The following is a 9,200-nucleotide window of genomic DNA, read 5'->3' as shown; positions in this document are numbered from 1 at the left end:
TGTCACTTGTGGGGACCTCATTTCGGTCCCCACAAGTTTAAACAGTGTTTTCTTGGCCATGTTGTTGTTACTGAAAAAAGCGAAAGTGCAAAAACGTTTCTTTAGGGTTAGCCATCGTTTTGGTCTGGGTTAAGGTTAGGGTTAGGGTTAGGGGTTAGATATGAATGGGAGTCAATGGTATGTCCCCCACAATGATAGAAAAACACAGTGTGTGTGTGTGTGTGTGTGTGTGTGTGTGTGGTGTGTGTGTGTGTGTGTGGTGTGTGTGTGTGTGTGTGTGTGTGTGTGTGTGTGTGTGTGTGTGTGAGTGAGTGTGTGTCGGTGGGAGGTAATAGGAATGTGATTCATCTAATACTCCAAGAAGTGCAGCAACATACTATAATAAATTCAAATATTTTCTGTCTTTGTTAATAAAAGCTGCTTCAGGTCACTGGGATGAATATTAACGTACCAAACAGACAAATAGACTTTACATTTACTTAACTCTAATGAATATCTGTCTGGTTGCTAATTTAGTCTGTAAAACTCATCTCTGTGTTCGTCTCTGATTGTTTCTTGTCCTAATTACCTCAGTGTGTTCATCCTGTCCTCTGCTGGTTTGTTTGTTCTCATGCCTGCTTTTCTGTTCTTCCCTGACTTTTGGTTTCTCCTTTTCTTCTGTTAAATGATCTCTTGTTAGACTTTAATACAGACTTTAACTACCAGAATCCTGCAGCCTCTTCTGTGCTTCATCACCAGAAAGTTCTCTTCAAGTTCACCTTAGTTTGTTTTACCTGACATGCCCAAAATATGTAGCAACACTCCTCTCTGTCATTCAGACCGAGGCAGTGGGGGACACCGTCCACGACCGAGATATCGCATATAAGAAAGCAGTAGCTGAATGGAAATCATTCATGAAAAATAGGTGAATGCCAAGTGGCATTATTGTCAGGACAGTTGTGCCGTGCTTGTTTTTGTTTGCAGCACCTTTCAGTAGTTTGTTTTGCTGCTGACTTGATTCGCTGCTCTGCATGTTCTGTACAGTGTCTCATGTTTATTTGCTGAAATAGCTCACCAGGGGTCCCACACATCCTTCAAAACTTATATTTGTATTTTCTAGAGGTCTCAAAATTTCTATGACACTTGACAACTGAGTCAGGTTGACCATTTTGTGACCATTTTAATTTCTATTTAAGTATTTAATTTCTGCTTTAGTTGATCATCTTGTTTTTCGCATTTACTGTCTATGTGTGATTTCGGTGCCAAATTAATTTGGTTTTTGTTTGGGACAGAAAAAAAAATCTTAAAATGCTTTAATTCTGATTTTAAGATCATGAAACAACCCTGACTGTTATGATCTTGCTCCGGCCCCTGCCCCTGCCCTTCTTTCCCCTTCTTCCTCTTTTTCCTCCTTTCTCCATTGGGTCCTGATCGGTTTCTGTTTTGGCCTGTCTCTCTTTGGCTCCCCCTGTCTGTCTCTCACCTCTCCCTCATGTCTCTCTCTCTCCCTGCTTCACCTGCCTGCATTCTGCTACCTGCTGATTACTGCTATGGGTGTCAGCTGCAGTGATCAGCTCACTCTGGACACCTGTTCACAGTCACCTCTTGCAGTATAAAGCTCAGCTCATTCAGTTACACCTCACTGCATCATGAAGACTCACATCCCTTCATGGACTCTGCTCTTCTTCCCTGCCATCTAGATTTTTCCCCTGGTTTTGAGTACTATGTTTGCTTAGTGTAGTTAGTATTTGAGTTTTTTCCCATTGGACTTCAGTGTTTGATATTATAGTAGGTTTTGCGTATTCTGTATTTACTTAGATTTGTTTTTCCTCTCAATCCAGGTTCTTTTGAATAGTCTTGTTCCGTTAATAAAGCCCTTTCCTAGCTTCCTCCCATTGTTCCGTTTTGTGTCTGTACCTGGGTTCTCTAGCTTCCCCTGTAACACTGACATAACGTTGATGGTCTAGTTATTATTCCTGAGAATTGAACAAATGTTGACGCTAATCATACAGTCCTGGTTGTGATTTCAGTAGTCAGTCAAGATGTGTAATCTTAGAATAAGGTCTGGTTTTAAGTTTTTAGGTTTAGCTTTAATATGGGTTTAGGTTTATTTCAAGATAAGTCAACTTCTAACAGGACACTGTAATCATACTGCACTAGTACTGAGTAATCTTTACTTAAATTAGTAATGTTTTTCTTGTTGTTAAACCTTGATTTACTACAAATAAGAAAATAAAGAATTATTTGCTTGTATTAAATATTTTTCACTTATTACTGGGTAATATAAAGTTTGACTTCAAGTATTTTGACCTGAAAATCAGCATTTTCACCTTATTTTAATCTTTTTGGATACTTACTTTCTAGATTTAAAAATCTTCTTTCAAGATTTCAGGAGAAGGACACTCCCACTTCCACCAGTGAACATCCAGGGGCAGGACATTGAAACAGTGGACAGTTTCAAGTACCTGGGTGTTCACCTCAATGATAAACTGGACTGGTCCCACAACACTGATGCTCTGTACAGAAGGGCCAGAGTCGCCTCCACCTTTTGAGGAGGCTGAGGTCCTTCGGAGTGTGCAGACCTCTACTAAGGACTTTCTACGACACTGTGGTAGCCTCTGCTTTCCTCTACGCTGTCGTCTGCTGGGCCCCGGGCAGCACAGAGCGGACATGAAGAGACTGAACAAGCTGACCAAGAGGGCCAGCTCTGTCCTGGGCTGCCCACTGGACTCTGTGATGGATGTGGGTGAGAGGAGGATGTTGACCAAGCTCTCATCCATCATGGACAACAGCTCCCACCCACTGCACCGGACTGTCGTGGAGCTGAGCAGCTCCTTTAGCACGAGACTCAGACACCCTCAGTGCAAGAAGGAGCGCTACCGCAGGTCCTTCATCCCCACTGCCATCAGACTGTATAACACTACTGTGTAGTTGTTATTATGTGCAATATTTATTATCTTGTTCTTGCACCTTCGTGACTTTTTGCACTCTGTTTTTTGTTCCTAAGAGCCTGTAACAGTAAATTTCTCCTTTGTGAGATTAATAAAGTCTATCTTATCTTATCTTATCTTATCTTATCTTATCTTATCTTATCTTATCTTATCTTATCTTATCTTATCTGATCTGATCTGATCTGATCTGATCTGATCTGATCTGATCTGATCTGATCTGATCTTAAATGTACTTGCTGCCTGGACAAATAATTTCACCAGCTTCAAATAATTTTTTTTTTAAATTTAGTGTTTCTATCTTATATTTGGGCTACTTTTTTTGTTTTTTGCAGCATACAAAAACAAATCACCAGTTTTGCTGTTAACCACGTGCAAGTTCTTGAGTCTTCATGCACTTCTCAGGACCGCACCTCAAAATCTGCATCTGTTGATGCAAAGATCAGGATTGGATTCTCTCGTGACTCTTCTATGAATCCTAAAGTTCTGAGTCCAGCTGTGTGTCGGCAGTTTGTGTGCAGAACCTGAGAATTCAGGTGAACGCAGCAAATGTACGTTCCCTCATTAATTTAAAGGCTTTCTGGGCATCATGCCAGCGTCAGTGGAGTGTGCCAAGGTTGAGGAGCATCATAGACTAATATTATTCAGAGATGTTACAGTGATCTGCAGTATGCTTCATTACATGCAGGGTTAAAGGTAACTGTTGAACAGGACCACTCTCCTCTGTTGGCTGACTTTTGCAATGTTCGTATCTGCAGGGGTTTAAAACTGTCCTGTTATCTGCTCACACACTCGAACTCAGACGCAGCGTGTTACTCATTTATATTTTACTTTTACTGGTTTCTGTATTTACTTTTTTTTTTAAACTTTAAGACCGCATCATCCAGTACTTTACTCAAGCTATAGCAGCAACTCTGATAAAAGGATGAAACGGCATCCAGTCATCTCTTTTAAATTTAAAATGCAATATTTACATTTTCATGTTTAATGTTTCCCTACTTCAGAGTCACATTACTTACTTTCTGTTCTCGTCTTGCATCAGCTTACTTTTAATTTTAGCAGTGTTTCATACTAATATATTATGTATCTTTTTCTTTGAGGGGCTGTATTTATTCTCATGTTTTCTTCCCCAATATCTATTCCAGAAATTTCCTTCAAGAGTAATAAATTTCTATATTATCTTAATTTGCACAGTAAAGTCCACATATACAGCCATTTGTATCCACAAGACTTGAATTCAGATTTGAATGTAGAATTTGTTGTTTCAGCTGAGAGAAAACATTCATGTTAGGTGAATCATTTTTGATTTTTTTCAATCGTGCATTATGTTTAGTAAAAATGCAGGTTTTTTTTCCATCTGTTTCAAACTAACTAGGAAGTGTTTAATGTCAGGGAAACTTGGTACGTAAAGTCAGAGCTGAAATGGAGTTTTAGATGAATTGAACATGTTTCAGTGGATTCATTTGTATTTTTAAATTCATTTTAGTGAGTTGTATTTGTTTAATATCTTAATACCTACGGAGCCCCTAAGGTGCCACGGATGAAAAAAATATATAAATTGTGCACACGAGATGCGTATTCGTGCGCACGTGATATTAAAACGTGAGCACGAATACGTATCTCGTGCGCACGATTTTTTTCGTCCGTGGCACCTTAGGGGCTCCGTATAATACTATTTTTCATGTTTTTATTTCGTTGATATAAATATGGTTCTTCTTGTCTTTGATGTTTTTGCTGCCAAATCGAGCTCAAGCAGTTTCTCCTTCAGTTAAACACTGTTCATGAAACAGTGACTCTGCAGCTCAGTCTGTTAGTTTCAGTCTGAACACAAGTCAGTCCAGAGCAAACACAGCTGGAGGAACATTTCCAGCCTGGAACATAAAGAGCAGCTTTGAACAAAGTATCTTCTAATATAATGTATCTAAAGAACTTCACTTGCTCATTTATATTATTAGTTTATGTTCTTTACTACATTTTCTACACCTTCTTCAAACTACAGACTGAAGCTGTAAGGATATTTGGCTCGTATTTCAGGCTGTTTGTCTTTGAAGCCAGCGGGCAGATAGTTCATGTGCAGAAATAATTGAATTTATTGCTGTGATGTTTTATTTTATCTGAACATCTGCAGTCAGCACTGGAATCAGTGGGGTTTTTTTGTTTTTTAAAAACCCTCTAGTGCTGAATCAGATCTGATATTTATGCTGTTCTCTGGAGAATGTGTCTGAGTAATATATATTTTATAGCTTTTTAAAACACACTAAAGATTTACATTTATGATATTTTCTTCAACTGCCAAAACTATTTTACATCTGTTAGTTCTTCAAATAACTTGTGTTTTAATGTGTTTATAGCTCACTGGCCCCAAGAGATCTCATGCAGGAAACTTTTTTGGCTTCGTCACTCATTCAGTGATTTCCATTCAAGTCAATGGAGGCCAACTCTGAATCTGATGTCCAGATTTTATGACTTTTCAAACTCGCCCAAAGGTCAGTCTTGCAAATGTTCAAATCGACATCAATGCAGGCGGCAACTTATCCATTAGATTCATGAGAGTAACTTTAAACAAACAGATCAGACTAAACACGCTTTGGACTCTGGAGACAGGAAAGTTTAGTTTTACCTTCAGGAAAGAATCAACACACAGCAACTGTTTAGTGGCAGAGTTCGGCTTTCCAAAGGGAATTCTAAATATTTATTGTGCTTCTAAACCTCTCACTATTTGCACCAAATGCTAACAGTTTATTGCTGATTAATTCAAACAATAAAAGCCACACTTATGATTACAAGAACTATCTAAATGATAGGAAGAAGTTTCACTATTAGATCAGCGTGTCAGTGACTTTCAAAACTCTGTTGACCCTCTGTTTTCAAAGCAATCTCATGATTTCTATTGGCACATATGGGTAAAGTGAACAAGTGAAGTATGTAGACTGGACCTGGAGAAGATGCTGCAACACTACATTTCTGTTATAATCAATAAAAACAGATGTAAACAGCGTGGAGGTGGTGCTATAGAGGGGGGTACTGAATGGGCCAGTCTGTTAAAATTTCTATCTAAAATGTGTGCACAGCCCTATTACACAGAATTGGGTTATAAGGTGCATGTTTGTTTAGTTGTTTTTTTAATAAACTGCAGGTACCCATGAACTGACTGCTTTATATCAATGTTCCACTTGTTAATTATTTTTCTACACACTATTTCTTGTACTGTCAGTAATCCCATAATAATTTAGGGCCAAAGTAATCTTACTGATTTCAAGACTAATGGGATGTTTGTGATTCTCAGATAAAACAGAAGGAAACAAACGACGGAGCAGATTTATAGGTGTCTTGTCTTCAGTAATTCATTGCCTATAAGCTTCAGCTTGCAGTTACTTCATAGAAGTTTTGGTTGCAGCTGAGGAAGTCTTGGAGTTTCGGTTTCGAGGAGGAACACCGATATTTTCAGTTTTTTTACAGAATTTATTCAGAGCAAATAGTTTATTATTGATGAGCTTTTAAATGAGACAGTTTATAAAGGTACAAAATATCCATAAGTCACAGGATGTGTGAATTTTGGCCGTTTTTTCAACATTGCATGTCTTTGAGTGGCCGACGTCTCAGTCGTTGGTTTGTGTTTATTTACAGGACCATTCTGAGTGTTGTTCTTTACTACTTGTCTTGTCTTTTAACATGGAAACTTGGAAGTCACAATCTCCGATCTATGGATACTCCACAATTTCTCGTCCCCAAAGAACGATCTGAACTGGGCAAGAAAGCCTTTGGGTTTTGGCACCTAAAGCTTGGAGTGGATTACAATCTAAACTTCAAGCCCTTGTTACACCGAATGAATTTAAAGCTCTGGTGAAATCATTAGTCTACCTTAGCTGTGTGTAAGTGTTGTATGTGAGCAAGTTTTAATGTTGTTAATTTCATCTGTTGTTCACTGTTTTAAATGTGACTATGCTGCTTGGTCAGATCTCTGGTCTCAATGGGGCTAATCTGGTTAAATAAATGCAAAATATAAATGAAATTCATGCCAAGCAGGGTTAGCAAGAGTCGAGTGTTTTCATAGCTCCACCAAGCCGTGCATCATCTTTTCTCTTTTCTCTGTTGTACTGATGTTCGTAAAAGTAATTTGTTCAAAGTTTATCTCCAACATGATTTGTTCATTTTCAGCCACTGTGGTTTGAAGAACATGAAGTAACTCAACACAGTGGCATAGAAACACCAAAGATTGCTCGTGTTTATTAGTGCCAATCCAGAACGATGTAGAAACACCAACACATAATTCTGAATGTTTATGACGACACAGGACACCTGCAGATGTACCGAGGTAGCATCTGTGTAGACTCAACCCGGGAGAATGAAAGTTTAACGTTAAAAACTGGTTCTGATCGAGTGTTACCTGGTTTTAAGAGTTTTCACGCTCTTTGATATGTGCCGGAGTTAATCTATGAAATTATAATACTGTGTGCTGAGGCAGTGATTTATGGCCTCTCATATCTAGCAGCCCTGATCACCAGCATGGGTTTTCCTTCATTACTCTGACATTCAAAATAAAAAGCTTCCATCATCTGTATGGCTTCCAGCTATGAGGAGATTCTGCAGTTTTCTCTCAGATTAATCATACAGACACACAAACTGTTGATATATTAGAGCAGAGACCTGAAGTAATCATCCAGCTGCACTTTATTTTATTAATCAATGCTTATTACTGAGTATTTTGTAACTCTGCAGGAATGAATGTGAATTATTAATCAAACTCTGCCACCAGCAGCTCCAACGTCTCATTATGGGATCAATTGTTGACTGATTTCAGTGGAGAATTCGTCTCTTCGTTATTGGAGGTGGATGGTAAAGTTCTCTCAGCTTTTATACCCTTTAAAGTCAAACAGTGTCATTCTGGATGTGTGTGAATCCAGGTTTAGCGCACAAGTCGCTCCACTGCCGGTTACATTTAGAGTCTCGGAGGTCCAGGAGAGCAGAAATGGCAAAATAATTTTTAGTGACTTGTGTGCAATAAGTCTTCCTCATATCCATGAGATCAATACCTGCCCAAGAACAAACTGCTGTTAATTTGGAATTAAATATTGATTCACGTCATTCAACAATGCCATGGGAATCAGCAGCGCTCCATTTTTCATTTAAAAGCAGCGATTTACATGAAAGTAACATTTCAATTCATCATCCTGCAGTGTTCAATCAATGTGTTCAGTGTGTAGCTGCAGCAGGTTTTAGTCAATAGCAGGATGGCTCTGAGGATGGTAGATTTGGTGTGTTAGTCTCCAGTTTAAACCGGTCTGAAACATCTTAACTAGTGGATGAACTGCTGTGAAATCTGGTGCAGATATTCATAGTTTCTGAATGATCTGGATAATCTGTAATGCTTTTGATGGTCCCTTCTCTGGTGAAAATCAGATTATTTAACTTCCATATGGTGTGTTTTTTTTAATATGCTGGAAAACACATTATGGGCAAAATAAGGGAGTATTTCTTAAAATTACAGCCTCACCGGTTAAAAAAATATGGATTCAGACTTCCAGAGCTTTGTATGTAACAAACCTAAAGACCCAGTTTGAACATGTACAGCTGGATTAGTCCAGTATTGCAACTTGTCATTGTGTAGCTTAGAATAGTTTTATCGTGTAAAAACAGAGTTGTAGGTGAGCTGATGTGCTGAGCTGCAGTGAGTGTGGAGAAGACAGGAACTTTCCAGATCTGTATTTCTTACAGGAATATTCAGAAGATGAGGCTAATTTACAGAAAACCGAATAAAATAATGATTATTATCTGCCTCACAGGAGGTGTCGTCCATTCTCTGCCTTCATTTTACATCTGGCTGACGTGTTTCCACCATTCAGCCACTAATTAAGGGGTCATGTCATGGCTGCAGATTCCAGTGTATGTTAATTAAAAGCATCGTCCCCTCCAGCACAATGTGCCAGTTATTTATGTGAGTTCTCTCTCGGTGTGATTTCCCAAAGCCCCACCAGCTGCACATTTCTGCAGATTTAGCAAAACTGTCTCCATTTTGCGGGGAAATTCATCAAATCAATTATTGAGTTAATTACTTTGATTTATTTGGGCCTCTGCGCAGTGAACTTCTAAGCGCATTCTACATTCAAGAGGCAGTCAGCTAAATCTTTTGATAACCGGGTTATGCACACGCAGCAGAGACGCTGGTGTTTCTGAGTGTTATGGATCTCAGTGATAACAGCCAGTCTGGAGGTTCTATGGCACAAAGTACAGCTGAGCCTGATAGGAATGTTGCATTGTTGCATCCATTTAGTG

Source organism: Acanthochromis polyacanthus, chromosome 4 (genome assembly GCF_021347895.1).
Source record: "Acanthochromis polyacanthus isolate Apoly-LR-REF ecotype Palm Island chromosome 4, KAUST_Apoly_ChrSc, whole genome shotgun sequence".
NCBI lineage: Eukaryota > Metazoa > Chordata > Actinopteri > Pomacentridae > Acanthochromis > Acanthochromis polyacanthus.
This window is presented reverse-complemented; position numbering follows the sequence as displayed.